This window comes from Oncorhynchus keta, chromosome 8 (assembly GCF_023373465.1).
Source record: "Oncorhynchus keta strain PuntledgeMale-10-30-2019 chromosome 8, Oket_V2, whole genome shotgun sequence".
NCBI lineage: Eukaryota > Metazoa > Chordata > Actinopteri > Salmoniformes > Salmonidae > Oncorhynchus > Oncorhynchus keta.
The window spans coordinates 31,769,243-31,788,170 of NC_068428.1; the positions used below are offsets into that span (position 1 = coordinate 31,769,243).

Genomic DNA, 18,928 nt, shown 5'->3' on the forward strand with positions numbered 1-18,928 from the left:
CACCACCAGAAGCAGGAAATGCGCCCACCACCAGAAGCAGGAAATGCGCCCACCACCAGAAGCAGGAAATGCAACCACCACCAGAAGCAGGAAATGCCCCCACCACCAGAAGCAGGAAATGCGCCAGAATTTAGCAGCCAAACAAAAGTCATAGGTCCTAGTTGTGGGACCCTAGTTGTGGGACCCTAGTTGTGGGACCCTAGTTGTGGAACCCTAGTTGTGGGACCCTAGTTGTGGGACCCTGGCTATGTCACAAACGGCACCTGATTCCCTACAGAGTGCACTACTCTATAGCAAATAGGGTGCCATTTCTCTTTAAAATCTCTTCACTGAGAAGACGAGGCCATGTCTGCTGAGGCGGTTGATGAGAGTGGTCCTGGCAAACGCTGCTCCTGGACTGGATGTGTTAATTAACCACAGCACAGGGTTTAGTTCTCGCCCCTGTATCTGTTTGCATTATCGTGTATCTACCTTCACAATGTCATGAGAGAGAGACTTGATAGGAAGGAATTGTGGTTCATTCAGAATGGTGATCGCTGTCTGTACAATAGCGACAGGCGTGGCTACATGGCCAGGCTCTGTGGACCAATCAAAGTCAACATAGTAAATCAACACAAATGATGTTTACCAATGATAATCAAGACGTAGATAAGAATAAGCAAAAAACTGTGGACAGTGGACAGACCATGAACAGACACAACCCTGGCCTGCATTACTAGCAAACCAAACCAACACATCAACCAGAGACTGCGCCAACCTGCTCCATGTTTCTGGGTACAGATCCTAGCGTTGGGTGTTCCCTGAGAGGGGTGCAGAGCCTCAGCATAACCATACCTGAAAATCATTAGACTGAAAGATCTTCGTTCCATCTGTTAGAGGAGAGGGAGCAGTGACAGGGAGCACTCAAAGTTTTGACTGCTAGCCTCCACTTCCATAAACTGATCAAATGAATACAGTGCCTCATTTTAAATAATAATGAATTAAATATGTTTCTACTTATCTAATCAACGATACCTGCATCCAAAACTTGAATAAGCATAAAACATTTATGGCGGTTCTTCTCATTAGACACATGGCTGACTGGACTATTCATATAAATGTCTCATCAGGCCTGAGTCGACTACAGGGCCTGCTTCCTGCTGGGTCCAGCCTTGGTGAGCACGCCAAAGGAGAACTCTGGAAACTGAGGAGCAGAAAAATCAACCAATTAACTGGAAAATTTAGCTCATTACCTTATAGTCCAATACAGATCATTTCTTCTTGTTATCGTTTTCCAGTACAGTAACTGTGTGCTATATTCACACAGATCTGACAGCTATAGAGGTTAGCTCAGCGAGGGACTCACAGTTCAATGAAGAGGAGGCTATTCATTTGTCTCGTCTCTCTACTCTGCCCTTCTTTCACTGCCCTTAATATGGCCAACCAACTGTGACTGTCCCTTTCTTTTACAAGATTGGTAACCAAGCTTCCTGATTAAGCTAATTACCACACACATCTAATGTGGAAAAATACACTGTATGTGCCAATATGGACTCTAGTGCACTCTAGTGCACTATGTACTGTAATGAATGGGGTGTTAGGCCCTGGTCAGAAGTAGTGCACTATGTACTGTAATGAATAGGGTGTTAGGTCCTGGTCAAAAGTAGTGCACTATGTACTGTAATGAATGGGGTGTTAGGCCCTGGTCAGAAGTAGTGCACTATGTACTGTAATGAATGGGGTGTTAGGCCCTGGTCAGAAGTAGTGCACTATGTACTGTAATGAATAGGGTGTTAGGCCCTGGTCAGAAGTAGTGCACTATGTACTGTAATGAATGGGGTGTTAGGCCCTGGTCAGAAGTAGTGCACTATGTACTGTAATGAATAGGGTGTTAGGCCCTGGTCAGAAGTAGTGCACTATGTACTGTAATGAATGGGGTGTTAGGCCCTGGTCAGAAGTAGTGCACTATGTACTGTAATGAATAGGGTGTTAGGCCCTGGTCAGAAGTAGTGCACTATGTAGAGTATAGGAGCTTCAATCACCAGATGCCACCAACACCTTCATGCACAGAGTACTGAACCTGGGGAGGGAGGAAAGGGAAGGAGGGAGAATGGGAGAGAGAGAGAGAGGGGGAGAGAGAATGGGAGAGAGAGGAGAGGGAGAGGGAGAGGGAGAATGGGAGAGAGAGGAGAGGGAGAGGGAGAGGGAGAGAGAGAGAGAGAGAGAGAGAGAGAGAGAGAGAGAGAGAGAGAGAGAGGGAAAGAGAGAATGGGAGAGGAGAGAGAGAGGGGGAAGAGGGGGAAGAGAGAATGGGAGAGAGATGAGAGGGAGAGAGAGAGAGAGAGAGAGAGAGAGAGAGAGAGAGAGAGAGAGAGAGAGAGAGAGAGAGGGAGGGGGAGGGAGAGAGAGGGAGAGAGAGAGAGAGAGAGAGGGGGAGGGAAAGAGAGGATGGGAGCGAGAGGAGTGGGAGAGGGCGAGGGAGAGGGAGAAGGGGAGAGAGAGGGAGAGGGAGAGGAAGAGAGGGAGAGATAGAGAGAGAGAGATAAAATATATATGAATAACATTTAACACGTGTATGTTCCTGTAAGCTACTGATGCCAGGTGAAAGGTACAGTAGAGGTAGGACACATCACAGGCATTATATTCCCGAGTGCAGCATTGTTGTCCAGAACCAGTGTTGAGACACTCCACAGACATAATGAGGAGAGAAATATGATGAATCACTTGAGACTGATGTATGACTCATTATCATCTAGCTCTCTCCACATGAAGAAAGACACGGGTTGTTTACAATCTTTTTTCTTTCCACATTGGATGTTTGTGAGTAAATGAGGCTTCACCAGAAACAGTAGTTTCATCAGAAGCTAGTAATTTAAAAAATATGTGGACGGTCGCTGTTGCTTGACCTAATTAGTAGTGAAAGCAGGGAAGGGGAGAGAGTTGAAGATACTAAGGTAGACTATGGACATGGCAGGAGTTCTACCTATAATATAATACACACTTTTAGCGCATGAATTCCAGTCATGCGTGCATACATTTTAGATACTAGGTGGTCCCGGGAATCAAACACACTAACCTGGCGCTGCAAGCACCATACTGGACCAACTGAGCTACAGAGGACCACCTACATGGGTACAGGTGGGTACAGTACGGAACAGTAGATGGGCTTGAACAGTGGGCTTGGTATTGAGTAGGTTGGGTAGCCATGATGGATAAAATACTGGCTAAAGAAGGGGTAGCCAGGTTACCAGTCCATTTCTGCTTTGGTAAAACTGGTCAAAACAGCTACTCATCAGCAAGACAACAATGTAGCATTATTGAGTAATTGAATGCAGGCAGACACGGTCAGGTCCAGAGGGTCAAGGTTTGTTGTTGTGTTACATCTTAACGTTGACTCCTCCTCATACAGGAAGCGCTGGAATCTCCTGACCACCCATGGGTCTGAGCCAATGAAGGATATGGCATGCTGGACAATCTGCTTACTGAAGAACAGGCTAGCCCTGAGGAATACACACACACATACATACACATACACATACATACGCACATGCACATGCACAGGCATATACACGCACACACACACAGTCATAGTACTTCCAAATGCACTCTCGATTTGCACCATCACCCACAGAATTCAACACAGACAGATGCCATTAACTAATTTCATATACTTTCATCTATTCATCTATAGACGTGTCCTCTAAATCCACCTCAACATTGCCAAGAACTGACTGTCCCATACCAATAAAATGACATTACTTTGAATGGGAATGCAGTGAACACAGACAGTCTGTACATCAGAGATCTGCCAATACCTCTTCTTAACTTTGGCTCCTACAATGGGGAGAGGTTGGTGGTCAAATTTCTTCCTCAGCTTTCTCAGGGAGCCGCTCTCTGCAAAGCCGTAGATGGCTTACTTCCGTGTCACAGCCTCCCTACAGGGAAGGGAGGAACATCTCTTTAGCCAAGTCACCATCACAACAAACTGTTAAAGAGATATTTCACTTTAAAAATTCAGTCTGTCAGAATTCACCATGGCAACAAACATATTTTTAAGGGATAGTCCACCCCTAAACGAACATTTGGCTGATATTTTCTATCCTCAAAAATGGTTTATGAGACCACATCTCATGTGAATTGTCAATTCTTCACAGATGGCTGCCGGTACAAACACGCAGACATAAACAAAAACATTCACGAACACAACTAACAGTGCAGCTCTCTACCTTTTTAAACTGGTCCCTGGTGTACAGGATGCTCATGTCAGCTGGGATGGAGTCAAATCCACAGCTGCCAATCACACCGCTCTGCTGAGGTGGTCCAGCTGCATTCTCTCCAGGAACTATGGACCTTAACACAACACGACCATACAAACTACCATTCAAACACTATGCCAATCGAGCAAAGGTTCTGTTGTCTTTTCAGGTCTGATATCTGATTCAAGGTTAATTTTACAGTAATGCTATTGGTCAACTACTCAGATTTTGAATGTAAACAACTCTGATGTTATAAAAGGGTCTTAGGTTCATTGTCTCTTTCTCTTTTTTGCTCCTGATCTGTGTTGGTGAATCTCTCCCATAAGCTATGGGCCTTGGCACTCTCTCTCTCTCCCATAAGCTACGGGCCATGGCACTCTCTCTCTCCCATAAGCTATGGGCCATGGCACTCTCTCTCTCCCATAAGCTATGGGCCATGGCACTCTCTCTCTCCCATAAGCTATGGGCCATGGCACTCTCTCTCTCTCCCATAAGCTATGGGCCATGGCACTCTCTCTCTCCCATAAGCTATGGGCCTTGGCACTCTCTCTCTCTCCCATAAGCTATGGGCCATGGCACTCTCTCTCTCCCATAAGCTATGGGCCTTGGCACTCTCTCTCCCATAAGCTATGGGCCATGGCACTCTCTCTCTCCCATAAGCTATGGGCCTTGGCACTCTCTCTCTCTCTCTCCCATAAGATATGGGCCTTGGCACTCTCTCTCTCCCATAAGCTATGGGCCTTGGCACTCTCTCTCTCCCATAAGCTATGGGCCATGGCACTCTCTCTCCCATAAGCTATGGGCCATGGCACTCTCTCTCTCTCATAAGCTATGGGCCATGGCACTCTCTCTCTCTCATAAGCTATGGGCCATGGCACACTCTCTCTCCCATAAATGGGCTATGGGCCTTGGCTCTCTCTCTCCCATAAGCTATGGGCCATGGCACTCTCTCTCTCCCATAAGCTATGGGCCATGGCAGCTATGGGCCTCTCTCTCCCATAAGCTATGGGCCTTGGCTCTCTCTCTCTCCCATAAGCTATGGGCCATGGCTCTCTCTCTCCCATAAGCTATGGGCCTTGGCACTCTCTCTCTCCCATAAGCTATGGGCCTTGGCTCTCTCTCTCTCTCCCATAAGCTATGGGCCATGGCACTCTCTCTCTCTCTCCCATAAGCTATGGGCCTTGGCACTCTCTCTCTCCCATAAGCTATGGGCCTTGGCACTCTCTCTCTCCCATAAGCTATGGGCCATGGCACTCTCTCTCTCATAAGCTATGGGCCATGGCACTCTCTCTCTCCCATAAGCTATGGGCCTTGGCTCTCTCTCTCCCATAAGCTATGGGCCTTGGCACTCTCTCTCTCCCATAAGCTATGGGCCTTGGCACTCTCTCTCTCCCATAAGCTATGGGCCATGGCACTCTCTCTCTCTCCCATAAGCTATGGGCCATGGCACTCTCTCTCTCCCATAAGCTATGGGCCTTGGCACTCTCTCTCTCCCATAAGCTATGGGCCATGGCACTCTCTCTCTCCCATAAGCTATGGGCCATGGCACTCTCTCTCTCTCCCATAAGCTATGGGCCATGGCACTCTCTCTCTCTCCCATAAGCTATGGGCCATGGCACTCTCTCTCTCCCATAAGATATGGGCCATGGCACTCTCTCTCCCATAAGCTATGGGCCATGGCACTCTCTCTCTCCCATAAGCTATGGGCCATGGCACTCTCTCTCTCCCATAAGCTATGGGCCATGGCACTCTCTCTCTCCCATAAGCTATGGGCCTTGGCACTCTCTCTCTCTCCCATAAGCTATGGGCCATGGCACTCTCTCTCCCATAAGCTATGGGCCATGGCACTCTCTCTCCCATAAGCTATGGGCCATGGCACTCTCTCTCTCCCATAAGCTATGGGCCATGGCACTCTCTCTCCCATAAGCTATGGGCCATGGCACTCTCTCTCTCCCATAAGCTATGGGCCTATGGGCCATGGCTCTCTCTCTCCCATAAGCTATGGGCCATGGCACTCTCTCTCTCCCATAAGCTATGGGCCATGGCACTCTCTCTCTCCCATAAGCTATGGGCCATGGCACTCTCTCTCCCATAAGCTATGGGCCATGGCACTCTCTCTCTCCCATAAGCTATGGGCCATGGCACTCTCTCTCCCATCCCATGGCATGGGCCATGGCTCTCTCTCTCCCATAAGCTATGGGCCATGGCACTCTCTCTCCCATAAGCTATGGGCCATGGCTCTCTCTCTCCCATAAGCTATGGGCCATGGCACTCTCTCTCTCCCATAAGCTATGGGCCATGGCACTCTCTCTCTCCCATAAGCTATGGGCCATGGCACTCTCTCTCCCATAAGCTATGGGCCATGGCAGCTATGGGCCTCTCTCTCTCCCATAAGCTATGGGCCATGGCACTCTCTCTCCCATAAGCTATGGGCCATGGCACTCTCTCTCCCATAAGCTATGGGCCATGGCATGGGCCTCTCTCTCTCCCATAAGCTATGGGCCATGGCACTCTCTCTCTCCCATAAGCTATGGGCCATGGCACTCTCTCTCCCAGCTGGGCCATCTCTCTCCCATAAGCTATGGGCCATGGCACTCTCTCTCTCCCATAAGCTATGGGCCATGGCACTCTCTCTCTCCCATAAGCTATGGGCCATGGCACTCTCTCTCTCCCAGCTATGGGCCATGGCACTCTCTCTCCCTATGGGCCATGGCACTCTCTCTCTCCATAAGCTATGGCCATGGCATGGGCCTCTCTCTCCCATAAGCTATGGGCCATGGCACTCTCTCTCCCATAAGCTATGGGCCATGGCACTCTCTCTCCCATAAGCTATGGGCCATGGCATAAGCTATGGGCCATGGCACTCTCTCTCCCATAAGCTATGGGCCATGGCACTCTCTCTCTCCCATAAGCTATGGGCCATGGCACTCTCTCTCTCCCATAAGCTATGGGCCATGGCACTCTCTCTCTCCCATAAGCTATGGGCCATGGCATGGGCCTCTCTCTCTCCCATAAGCTATGGGCCATGGCACTCTCTCTCCCATAAGCTATGGGCCATGGCACTCTCTCTCTCCCATAAGCTATGGGCCATGGCACTCTCTCTCTCATAAGCCATGGCACTCTCTCTCTCTATGGGCCATGGCACTCTCTCTCTCCCATAAGCTATGGGCCATGGCACTCTCTCTCTCCCATAAGCTATGGGCCATGGCACTCTCTCTCCCTCCCATAAGCTATGGGCCATGGCACTCTCTCTCTCCCATAAGCTATGGGCCATGGCACTCTCTCTCTCCCATAAGCTATGGGCCATGGCACTCTCTCTCCCATAAGCTATCTCTCCCATGGCACATGGCTCTCTCTCTCCCATAAGCTATGGGCCATGGCACTCTCTCTCCCATAAGCTATGGGCCATGGGCTATGGGCCATGGCACTCTCTCTCCCATGGCACTATGGGCCATGGCACTCTCTCTCCCATAAGCTATGGGCCATGGCACTCTCTCTCTCCCATAAGCTATGGGCCTCTCTCTCCCATAAGCTATGGGCCATGGCACTCTCTCTCCCATAAGCTATGGGCCATGGCACTCTCTCTCTCCCATAAGCTATGGGCCATGGCACTCTCTCTCTCCCATAAGCTATGGGCCATGGCACTCTCTCTCCCATCTATGGGCCATGGCACTCTCTCTCTCCCATAAGCTCCCATGGGCCATGGCACTCTCTCTCCCATAAGCTATGGGCCATGGCACTCTCTCTCTCCCATAAGCTATGGGCCATGGCACTCTCTCCATAAGCTATGGGCCACTCTCTCTCTCTCCCATAAGCTATGGGCCATGGCACTCTCTCTCTCTAAGCTCTCTCTCCCATAAGCTATGGGCCATGGCCCACTCTCTCTCTCCCATAAGCTATGGGCCATGGCACTCTCTCTCTCCCATAAGCTATGGGCCATGGCACTCTCTCTCTCCCATAAGCTATGGGCCATGGCACTCTCTCTCTCCCATAAGCTATGGGCCATGGCACTCTCTCTCTCCCATAAGCTATGGGCCATGGCACTCTCTCTCCCATAAGCTATGGGCCATGGCACTCTCTCTCTCCCATAAGCTATGGGCCTCTCTCCCATAAGCTATGGGCCATGGCACTCTCTCTCTCCCATAAGCTATGGGCCATGGCTCTCTCTCTCTCCCATAAGCTATGGGCCATGGCACTCTCTCTCTCCCATAAGCTATGGGCCATGGCACTCTCTCTCCCATAAGCTCTCTCTCTCCCATAAGCTATGGGCCTTGGCTCTCTCTCTCTCCCATAAGCTATGGGCCATGGCACTCTCTCTCCCATAAGCTATGGGCCATGGCACTCTCTCTCTCCCATAAGCTATGGGCCATGGCATAAGCTCTCTCTCTCCCATAAGCTATGGGCCATGGCACTCTCTCTCTCCCATAAGCTATGGGCCATGGCATGGGCCATGGCACTCTCTCTCCCATAAGCTATGGGCCATGGCTCTCTCTCTCCCATAAGCTATGGGCCTTGGCTCTCTCTCTCCCATAAGCTATGGGCCTTGGCACTCTCTCTCTCCCATAAGCTATGGGCCATGGCACTCTCTCTCTCCCATAAGCTATGGGCCATGGCACTCTCTCTCTCCCATAAGCTATGGGCCATGGCACTCTCTCTCTCCCATAAGCTATGGGCCATGGCTCTCTCTCTCCCATAAGCTATGGGCCATGGCTCTCTCTCTCCCATAAGCTATGGGCCATGGCTCTCTCTCTCTCCCATAAGCTATGGGCCATGGCACTCTCTCTCTCCCATAAGCTATGGGCCATGGCACTCTCTCTCTCCCATAAGCTATGGGCCATGGCACTCTCTCTCTCCCATAAGCTATGGGCCATGGCTCTCTCTCTCTCCCATAAGCTATGGGCCTTGGCACTCTCTCTCTCCCATAAGCTATGGGCCATGGCACTCTCTCTCCCATAAACTATGGGCCATGGCACTCTCTCTCTCTCCCATAAGCTATGGGCCATGGCACTCTCTCTCTCCCATAAGCTATGGGCCATGGCACTCTCTCTCCCATAAGCTATGGGCCTTGGCTCTCTCTCTCCCATAAGCTATGGGCCATGGCACTCTCTCTCTCCCATAAGCTATGGGCCATGGCACTCTCTCTCTCTCTCCCATAAGCTATGGGCCATGGCACTCTCTCTCTCCCATAAGCTATGGGCCTTGGCACTCTCTCTCTCCCATAAGCTATGGGCCATGGCACTCTCTCTCTCTCTCTCCCATAAGCTATGGGCCATGGCACTCTCTCTCTCCCATAAGCTATGGGCCATGGCACTCTCTCTCTCCCATAAGCTATGGGCCTTGGCACTCTCTCTCTCTCCCATAAGCTATGGGCCATGGCACTCTCTCTCTCCCATAAGCTATGGGCCATGGCTTGGCCATCTCTCTCTCTCCCATAAGCTATGGGCCATGGCACTCTCTCTCTCCCATAAGCTATGGGCCATGGCACTCTCTCTCTCTCCCATAAGCTATGGGCCATGGCACTCTCTCTCTCTCCCATAAGCTATGGGCCATGGCACTCTCTCTCTCTCCCATAAGCTATGGGCCATGGGCTATGGGCCATGGCTCTCTCCCATAAGCTGGGCCATCTCTCTCTCCCATAAGCTATGGGCCATGGCACTCTCTCTCTCCCATAAGCTATGGGCCATGGCACTCTCTCTCTCCCATAAGCTATGGGCCTTGGCACTCTCTCTCTCCCATAAGCTATGGGCCATGGCACTCTCTCTCTCCCATAAGCTATGGGCCATGGCACTCTCTCTCTCCCATAAGCTATGGGCCTTGGCACTCTCTCTCTCCCATAAGCTATGGGCCATGGCACTCTCTCTCTCCCATAAGCTATGGGCCTTGGCACTCTCTCTCTCCCATAAGCTATGGGCCATGGCACTCTCTCTCTCTCCCATAAGCTATGGGCCATGGCACTCTCTCTCTCCCATAAGCTATGGCACTCTCTCTCTCTCCCATAAGCTATGGCACTCTCTCTCTCTCCCATAAGCTATGGCACTCTCTCTCCCTCTCTGATCATGCTTAGAATAATGCCTTTATTAATGCATTGTAGATTAAGCTTTCTGCCTTGTAAATGTAATCCAGTAATGAAATACACTTGTATTTAGAATTCCATTCCCCAACATTTCTTGATCGCCTATTAACTCAAATATTTTTTATTTTACCTTTATTTAACTAGGCAAGTCAGTTAAGAACAAATTCTTATTTTCAAATTCAATGACGGCCTAGGAATAGTGGGTTAGATTTGTACCTTGTCAGCTCGGGGGTTTGAACTGGCAACCTTCCGGTTACTAGTCCAACAGTCTCACCACTAGGCTACCCTGCCGCCCCACTATGGTCTCTTGCATGATGCTAAATCATCTTTATGGAGTCAGGTAAACATTTCAATAGGCTAATTGCATAGTCTTATTCGGGGTCGCATATGAGATATTTATAATATCATATATATCCAATAATACCTCACTACAGTAAGTGGTGACCCCGACGTGATGCTCAGACCTCCAAACAATGTCATAAAGTGTGATTGAGTCATCACGCTGGGCCATGGTGCCATCAAGTCGCCAGTCGCGAGTATTACCTGCTTTCATTCTTGCACTACGTGTGTGTGTGTGTGTGTGTGTGTGTGTGTGTGTGTGTGTGTGTGTGTGTGTGTGTGTGTGTGTGTGTGTGTGTGTGTGTGTGTGTGTGTGTGTGTGTGTGTGTGTGTGTGTGTGTGTGTGTGTGTGTGTGTGTGTGTGTGTGTATGTTAATCAACTCATCATCACCTTATCAGAAGTCAAAAGTATACCATCATCTCCTTATATGATTCCCATATCTTTGCTTTTGCCAACATATTATTATGGTCCATACATACTGATAGAGCAGAGTCTACTGTAATGTACTGCAGTACCCAGGACACAGCTACAGTCAGCATATTCCTTACAAGCTTAATGCACAGCGACAGTTTTCCAATTATCATTGGGGACAGGAGTACCTTGGGAGTCTGGACGAATGACAACTCAGGCCCACAGCTGTGAGAGGCCAACCAGATGCCTCCTTCCTCCCAGGTCTCAACAACAAAAACACTCATTATAACTGGCCCCACACAGTTGAGAACAACCAGTCCTTGTTGGCACATGATGGCCCATGAGTCTGCTTCGGAAACATCAGCCATTAATATTTCAACTTCAGTCCTCTAATAGCTCTGGCTTACCTGGAAACTGAGATCAGAGTTGTCCTGAATGCATGCACTGGTTAAAACACCCACGTTTACAGTGAATCATAGTAGTTGTCCTGAATGAATGCACTGGTTAAAACACCCACGTTTACAGTGAATCATAGTAGTTGTCCTGAATGCATGCACTGGTTAAAACACCCACGTTTACAGTGAATCATAGTAGTTGTCCTGAATGAATGCACTGGTTAAAACACCCACGTTTACAGTGAATCATAGTAGTTGTCCTGAATGCATGCACTGGTTAAAACACCCACGTTTACAGTGAATCATAGTAGCTGTCCTGAATGCATGCACTGGTTAAAACACCCACGTTTACAGTGAATCATAGTAGTTGTCCTGAATGCATGCACTGGTTAAAATACCCACGTTTACAGTGAATCATAGTAGTTGTCCTGAATGAATGCACTGGTTAAAACACCCACGTTTACAGTGAATCATAGTAGTTGTCCTGAATGCATGCACTGGTTAAAACACCCACGTTTACAGTGAATCATAGTAGTTGTCCTGAATGCATGCACTGGTTAAAATACCCACGTTTACAGTGAATCATAGTAGTTGTCCTGAATGAATGCACTGGTTAAAACACCCACGTTTACAGTGAATCATAGTAGTTGTCCTGAATGCATGCACTGGTTAAAACACCCACGTTTACAGTGAATCATAGTAGTTGTCCTGAATGAATGCACTGGTTAAAACACCCACGTTTACAGTGAATCATAGTAGTTGTCCTGAATGCATGCACTGGTTAAAACACCCACGTTTACAGTGAATCATAGTAGTTGTCCTGAATGAATGCACTGGTTAAAACACCCACGTTTACAGTGAATCATAGTAGTTGTCCTGAATGAATGCACTGGTTAAAACACCCACGTTTACAGTGAATCATAGTAGCTGTCCTGAATGCATGCACTGGTTAAAACACCCACGTTTACAGTGAATCATAGTAGTTGTCCTGAATGAATGCACTGGTTAAAACACCCACGTTTACAGTGAATCATAGTAGTTGTCCTGAATGCATGCACTGGTTAAAACACCCACGTTTACAGTGAATCATAGTAGTTGTCCTGAATGCATGCACTGGTTAAAACACCCACGTTTACAGTGAATCATAGTAGTTGTCCTGAATGCATGCACTGGTTAAAACACCCACGTTTACAGTGAATCATAGTAGTTGTCCTGAATGAATGCACTGGTTAAAACACCCACGTTTACAGTGAATCATAGTAGTTGTCCTGAATGCATGCACTGGTTAAAACACCCACGTTTACAGTGAATCATAGTAGCTGTCCTGAATGCATGCACTGGTTAAAACACCCACGTTTACAGTGAATCATAGTAGTTGTCCTGAATGCATGCACTGGTTAAAACACCCACGTTTACAGTGAATCATAGTAGTTGTCCTGAATGCATGCACTGGTTAAAACACCCACGTTTACAGTGAATCATAGTAGTTGTCCTGAATGACTGCACTGGTTAAAACACCCACGTTTACAGTGAATCATAGTAGTTGTCCTGAATGACTGCACTGGTTAAAACACCCACGTTTACAGTGAATCATAGTAGCTGTCCTGAATGCATGCACTGGTTAAAACACCCACGTTTACAGTGAATCATTGTAGCTTAATAAAATAAGCATTTCGACTGATCGTACAGTTTGGAAACATTTGCGTTGTAAGACCAGTTTGCACTGTTACTGATCCCACAAGGCAGTGGGATCACTATTCATTCATAGAGTAATTGGTTTATTTATTAATTGATTAATTAATTCAGACTTAGTCATTATAAATCACATAGTTATAACACCAACTGGGATTCAACTGCAGTATGCACCCATTTAGTGTTTAAATATTAAGTTGTGTTGTTGTTTATCTGTAGAGAATGCATGCATACTGGTGTGCATAAACTGTGAGTGCCCACGTTTACTGGAAGTGTAAATCATAGCCTAGTCAAACCATGACTAACATCAAATCTTTATTTTACTGGCAGCTGGTTAACAACTTCTCTTTTCTGGTTACGTTACAACAGTATGGAACTCAGGCGTGGTTCAGACCTCCCTCCAGCCACTGTCTGCTCTGTCCAGCCAAGGCCCATTTCAGAGACCCACTGGGACCTTCAGCGCTCTGAGCCTCTTCCACCACAAACTGCCTGTTAAAACCAGAGGCTCCGAATATGATAATGTTGTCAGGCCTGGCAGAGGTTACAGTCAACATTGTGCACTAATGCCTATTTACTCAGTGCAATGTGTAAATGGATCTGGTGCAGGGCAGACTACTCTAAATCGCCCCTAGTATTGACTTGTGTTGTGATGTCAACCAATGCAACTACTATAATTTCAACCAATGCATTCGGTATTACTACAATGGTAGGCGGAATATAGCCATAATGAAATACTACACCACATGGGTTGGCATAATCTGAAATAACTCAAACTTTGTCTGAAAACATATAAACTACGCAGAAGTCTTGTTTGAGTCGACTGAGCTGTAGTCCAAAGCTTAATAGTATGCAGTATAATTAATACTACATTGATATTTTTCTAGATTCATAGTGGCTGGTTGGGTTTCAAGGTTTACTGAGACATCTTGTGGCCAGTTGGTGATATTACATCTTGAGTGGAGGCACTGTGTGTAGGCTACAACGTTGCACAACTCATGCCAGTGTGAACTGTAAAATAACATCAACATACCAAGTTTCCTTCATATAATTTATATTCCATCCATATATTCCATTCTACACCTGCATTGCTTGCTGTTTGGGGTTTTAGGCTGGCTTTCTGTACAGCACTTTGAGATATCAGCTGATGTATGAAGGGCTTTATAAATACATTTGATTTGATTTGATTGAGAAAACAAGTCAACAAAAATACGGCAACATTTAAACATGGATTACATGATGCTACACAATAGTAAACAACATACGGTGAAAATTAGAGGCAACATTTAAACATGGATTGCATGATGCTACACAATAGTAAACAACATACGGTGAAAATTAGAGGCAACATTTAAACATGGATTACATGATGCTACACAATAGTAAACAACATACGGTGAAAATTAGAGGCAACATTTAAACATGGATTGCATGATGCTACACAATAGTAAACAACATACGGTGAAAATTAGAGGCAACATTTAAACATGGATTACATGATGCTACACAATAGTAAACAACATACGGTGAAAATTAGAGGCAACATTTAAACATGGATTACATGATGCTACACAATAGTAAACAACATACGGTGAAAATTAGAGGCAACATTTAAACATGGATTACATGATGCTACACAATAGTAAACAACATACGGTGAAAATTAGAGGCAACATTTAAACATGGATTGCATGATGCTACACAATAGTAAACAACATACGGTGAAAATTAGAGGCAACATTTAAACATGGATTACATGATGCTACACAATAGTAAACAACATACGGTGAAAATTAGAGGCAACATTTAAACATGGATTGCATGATGCTACACAATAGTAAACAACATACGGTGAAAATTAGAGGCAACATTTAAACATGGATTACATGATGCTACACAATAGTAAACAACATGGTGAAAATTAGAGGCAACATTTAAACATGGATTGCATGATGCTACACAATATTAAACAACATACGGTGAAAATTAGAGGCAACATTTAAACATGGATTGCATGATGCTACACAATATTAAAAACATACGGTGAAAATTAGAGGCAACATTTAAACATGGATTGCATGATGCTACACAATAGTAAACAACATACGGTGAAAATTAGAGGCAACATTTAAACATGGAGTAAACAATCAGTAAACAACATACGGTGAAAATTGGCAACATTTAAACATGGATTGCATGATGCTACACAATAGTAAACAACATACGGTGAAAATTAGAGGCAACATTTAAACATGGATTACATGATGCTACACAATAGTAAACAACTACGGTGAAAATTAGAGGCAACATTTAAACATGGATTACATGATGCTACACAATAGTCAACCGGTGAAAATTAGAGGCAACATTTAAACATGGATTACATGATGCAACAATAGTAAACAACATACGGTGAAAATTAGAGGCAACATTTAAACATGGATTACATGATGCTACACAATAGTAAACAACATACGGTGAAAATTAGAGGCAACATTTAAACATGGATTAATGATGCTACACAATAGTAAACAACATGGTGAAAATTAGAGGCAACATTTAAACATGGATTACATGATGCTACACAATAGTAAACAACATACGGTGAAAATTAGAGGCAACATTTAAACATGGATTGCATGATGCTACAATAGTAAACAACATCGGTGAAAATTAGAGGCAACATTTAAACATGGATTACATGATGCTACACAATAGTAAACAACATACGGTGAAAATTAGAGGCAACATTTAAACATGGATTGCATGATGCTACACAATAGTAAACAACATACGGTGAAAATTAGAGGCAACATTTAAACATGGATTACATGATGCTACACAATAGTAAACAACATACGGTGAAAATTAGAGGCAACATTTAAACATGGATTACATGATGCTACACAATAGTAAACAACATACGGTGAAAATTAGAGGCAACATTTAAACATGGATTACATGATGCTACACAATAGTAAACAACATCGGTGAAAATTAGAGGCAACATTTAAACATGGATTACATGATGCTACACAATAGTAAACAACATACGGTGAAAATTAGAGGCAACATTTAAACATGGATTACATGATGCTACACAATAGTAAACAACATACGGTGAAAATTAGAGGCAACATTTAAACATGGATTGCATGATGCTACACAATAGTAAACAACATACGGTGAAAATTAGAGGCAACATTTAAACATGGATTACATGATGCTCACAATAGTAAACAACATACGGTGAAAATTAGAGGCAACATTTAAACATGGATTGCATGATGCTACACAATAGTAAACAACATGTGAAAATTAGAGGCAACATTTAAACATGGATTACATGATGCTACACAATAGTAAACAACATACGGTGAAAATTAGAGGCAACATTTAAACATGGATTACATGATGCTACACAATAGTAAACAACATACGGTGAAAATTAGAGGCAACATTTAAACATGGATTACATGATTTAGTAAACAACATTTGAAAATTAGAGGCAACATTTAAACATGGATTAATGATGCAACAATAGTAAACAACATACGGTGAAAATTAGAGGCAACATTTAAACATGGATTACATGATGCTACACAATAGTAAACAACATACGGTGAAAATTAGAGGCAACATTTAAACATGGATTACATGATGCTACACAATAGTAAACAACATACGGTGAAAATTAGAGGCAACATTTAAACATGGATTACATGATGCTACACAATAGTAAACAACATACGGTGAAAATTAGAGGCAACATTTAAACATGGATTACATGATGCTACACAATAGTAAACAACATACAGTGAAAATTAGAGGCAACATTTAAACATGGATTACATGATGCTACACAATAGTAAACAACATACGGTGAAAATTAGAGGCAACATTTAAACATGGATTACATGATGCTACACAATAGTAAACAACATACGGTGAAAATTAGAGGCAACATTTAAACATGGATTACATGATGCTACACAATAGTAAACAACATACGGTGAAAATTAGAGGCAACATTTAAACATGGATTACATGATGCTACACAATAGTAAACAACATACGGTGAAAATTAGAGGCAACATTTAAACATGGATTACATGATGCTACACAATAGTAAACAACATACGGTGAAAATTAGAGGCAACATTTAAACATGGATTGCATGATGCTACACAATAGTAAACAACATACGGTGAAAATTAGAGGCAACATTTAAACATGGATTGCATGATGCTACACAATAGTAAACAACATACGGTGAAAATTAGAGGCAACATTTAAACATGGATTGCATGATGCTACACAATAGTAAACAACATACGGTGAAAATTAGAGGCAACATTTAAACATGGATTACATGATGCTACACAATAGTAAACAACATACGGTGAAAATTAGAGGCAACATTTAAACATGGATTACATGATGCTACACAATAGTAAACAACATACGGTGAAAATTAGAGGCAACATTTAAACATGGATTACATGATGCTACACAATAGTAAACAACATACGGTGAAAATTAGAGGCAACATTTAAACATGGATTACATGATGCTACACAATAGTAAACAACATACGGTGAAAATTAGAGGCAACATTTAAACATGGATTACATGATGCTACACAATAGTAAACAACATACGGTGAAAATTAGAGGCAACATTTAAACATGGATTGCATGATGCTACACAATAGTAAACAACATACGGTGAAAATTAGAGGCAACATTTAAACATGGATTACATGATGCTACACAATAGTAAACAACATACGGTGAAAATTAGAGGCAACATTTAAACATGGATTGCATGATGCTACACAATAGTAAACAACATACGGTGAAAATTAGAGGCAACATTTAAACATGGATTGCATGATGCTACACAATAGTAAACAACATACGGTGAAAATTAGAGGCAACATTTAAACATGGATTACATGATGCTACACAATAGTAAACAACATACGGTGAAAATTAGAGGCAACATTTAAACATGGATTACATGATGCTACACAATAGTAAACAACATACGGTGAAAATTAGAGGCAACATTTAAACATGGATTGCATGATGCTACACAATAGTAAACAACATACGGTGAAAATTAGAGGCAACATTTAAACATGGATTACATGATGCTACACAATAGTAAACAACATACGGTGAAAATTAGAGGCAACATTTAAACATGGATTGCATGATGCTACACAATAGTAAACAACATACGGTGAAAATTAGAGGCAACATTTAAACATGGATTGCATGATGCTACACAATAGTAAACAACATACGGTGAAAATTAGAGGCAACATTCATTGACATTACTCAACCACAACCATTTAGAGAGCATGGAAAGAGAAAATAAGACGTTGACCAAAGACAACAATGTCAGAGACAATAGATAGAACAGAAGTCTGGGAAGTCTGGGACATTCCAATGGTAAACTGGGACTTCCTGTCTGATGTCCATCAAACACAGATTTGTGTGTGCTCTCTGTGCTGTCTGAACCAGCAGGAGAACACAACTGTCAGTCAACGAAGCACTGTGTGTCCTGGAGAACTACTGGGTCTAGATCAGGGTTCTCCAACTCTGGTCCCGGAGAGATACTGGGTCTAGATCAGGGTTCTCCAACTCTGGTCCTGGAGAGATACTGGGTCTAGATCAGGGTTCTCCAACTCTGGTCCTAAAGAGCTACTGGGTCTAGATCAGGGTTCTCCAACTCTGGTCCTGGAGAGATACTGGGTCGAGATCAGGGTTCTCCAACT

The 18,928-nt window shown here is 44.5% G+C and overlaps 1 pseudogene; it reads right to left on the reverse strand.

Moving 5' to 3' along the window:
- Nucleotides 1–1,120: 1,120 nt before the first annotated feature.
- LOC127931296 (saccharopine dehydrogenase-like oxidoreductase) lies at nt 1,121–13,700 on the reverse strand (annotated as a pseudogene).
- Nucleotides 13,701–18,928: the final 5,228 nt, after the last annotated feature.